Source organism: Cebus imitator, unplaced genomic scaffold (genome assembly GCF_001604975.1).
Source record: "Cebus imitator isolate Cc_AM_T3 unplaced genomic scaffold, Cebus_imitator-1.0 Scaffold499, whole genome shotgun sequence".
Classification (NCBI taxonomy): Eukaryota; Metazoa; Chordata; class Mammalia; order Primates; family Cebidae; genus Cebus; species Cebus imitator.
The window spans coordinates 879,680-881,932 of NW_016107814.1; the positions used below are offsets into that span (position 1 = coordinate 879,680).

The 2,253-nt window shown below is 46.1% G+C and overlaps 1 protein-coding gene across 1 annotated transcript in view; it reads left to right on the top strand.

Annotated features, from left to right (window-relative positions):
* The first annotated feature begins 2,067 nt into the window (after nucleotides 1-2,067).
* Nucleotides 2,068-2,253, top strand: part of SLC25A16 (solute carrier family 25 member 16) — a 63,882-nt gene continuing 63,696 nt past the window's right edge. The window contains exon 1 of the mRNA XM_037733202.1: nucleotides 2,068-2,086. The gene's annotated coding sequence lies outside the window, so the exon portion shown is untranslated. The remainder of the gene's footprint in view (nucleotides 2,087-2,253) is intronic.

Below are 2,253 nucleotides of genomic sequence, written 5' to 3' on the forward strand. Positions count from 1 at the left end.
CCTCGGCCTCCCAAAGTGCTGGGATTACAGGCTTGAGTCACTGCGCCCAGCAGAATTTTTATATTTGTTATACAGACAGGGTTTCACCATGTTGGCCAGGCTGGTCTCGAACTCATGACCTCACGTGATCCTCTAGCCTTCGGAGTGCTGCGATTATAGGTGTGAGCCAACATACCTGGCCAATTTGCTTTTACTTGGGACAGCCGAGGTGGACATTCCAAGTGTTGCCCTACGGTTATTTACACAGACTCCCTATTTGCCATGGTATGATTGTTAGAGGCTTGACTCTGTGTCCACCACCACTTGCTGTCAAGTGGCGCTATTATGCCAACCTCTGAAGATTTGTCAGTGTTACAGCAACACCTTGATGCTTGTGCACCCTCCTCTAATCCAGAGGATGGGCCATCAACTCACAAAAAGATACAAGGCCAACACCATCTGTAAAGTTTTTAGAGGGTCACTTGGTTGGGTAAGACACGCCTTATCCCAGGCACAGTCATTGGCAAAATGCAAAAATTGTTCATCCCTAAAACAGGTAAACAGTTACAAAGTTTCCTTGGTCTTTTGGGATACTAGCAGGCATTATTTCACATTTAGCTCAATGTTTGTATTCCCTATAGTGACTAGTAAAGAAGGGATTTAGTTAGTTTAGTACTGGTATAAAAAAACAAGAGGAAACATTTGAGAGGGCTATAATGCTAGTGGCTCCGGTACCAGCCTTAGGTTCCCCCTTTCCGGGATGGTGTTGTCTTTAGATGTGACCATAAATGCTGAGAGGACCAGTTGGGCCCTCTGGCAAGTCCAACATGGGAAAGCAGTTTTTCTAGGATTTTGGTCACACCTCTGGACCAATACTGTTGAAACCCCCTATTCCTCACTTGAACCACAGATCCTGGGGGATGTACAAGATCTTGTAACAAGTGAAACCAAAACTGTTGTTTTGCCAGTAACAATAAGGCCGAGTCTCCTGGCCAAGCATGGCAGCTCACACCTGTAATCCTAGCATTTTGAGAGGCCGAAGTGGAAGGACCACTTGAGGCTGGGAGTTCTAGGCTGCAGAGAGCGTTGATGGTGCCACTGCACTCCAGTCTAGGTGAAAGAGAAAGACCTTGTCCGCCCCATAAAGAAAGAAAGAAGGGGCCGGGCGCAGTGGCTCAAGCCTGTAATCCCAGCACTTTGGGAGGCCGAGGCGGGTGGATCACGAGGTCAAGAGATCGAGTCCATCCTGGTCAACATGGTGAAACCCCGTCTCTACTAAAAATACAAAAAAATTAGCTGGGCATGGTGGCACGTGCTTGTAATCCCAGCTGCTCAGGAGGCTGAGGCAGGAGAATCACTTGAACCCGGGAGGCAGAGGTTGTGGTAAGCTGAGATTGTGCCATTGCACTCCAGCCTGGCAACAAGAGTGAAACCCAGTCTGAAAAGAACGAAAGAAGGAAAGAAAGAGAAAGAAGGAAAAGAAAGAAAGAAAGAAAGAGAGAGAGAAAGAGAGAAAGAAAGAAAGAAAGAAAGAAAAAGAAAGAAAGAAAGAAGGAGAAAAAAGAAAAGAAAGAAGAAAAGAAAGAAAGGGAAAAAAGAAAAAGAAAGAAAGAAAGAAAAAGAAAGAAAGAAAGAAAGAAAGAAAGAAACAAACAAACAAACAAACAAACAAAAAGGTTTTCCTACCAAAGCCTGGATAGAAGGGTTGTTTGCCAGGACCGCCTCAGCTATTGCCCAGGCCCCCATTTTACAAAAGTGGCATGCATTCCTGCAACAATGTAGTGCCCTCTCCATGAGTCCCTTGAGAGATGAATTGCATGCTGACGGTGTGCCTGTGTGTGTGTGTGAGAGAGAGAGAGAGAGAGAGAGAGAGACAGAATTTCACTCTTGTTGCCCAGGCTGGAGTGCAATGGTGAGATCTTGGCTCACTACAACCTGGATCTCCAAGCGATTCTCCTGCCTTAGCCTCCTGAGTAGCTAGGATTACAGGCATGTGTCACCACACACAGCTTTTTTGTTTGTTTTTGAGATCTCGGCTCACTGCAACTCTACCTCCTGGGTTCAATTGATTCTCTTGCCTCAGCCTCCTGAGTAGCTGGGACTACAGGTATGGGCCACCACACCCAGCTAAGTTTTTGTATTTTTAGTAGAGATGGGCGTTAGCCAGGATGGTCTCTATCTCCTGACCTGGAGATCTGCCTGACTTGGCCTCCCAAAGTTCTAGGAATTCAGGTGTGAGCCACTGCTCTGGCCTATTTTTTTTTTTTTTTTTTT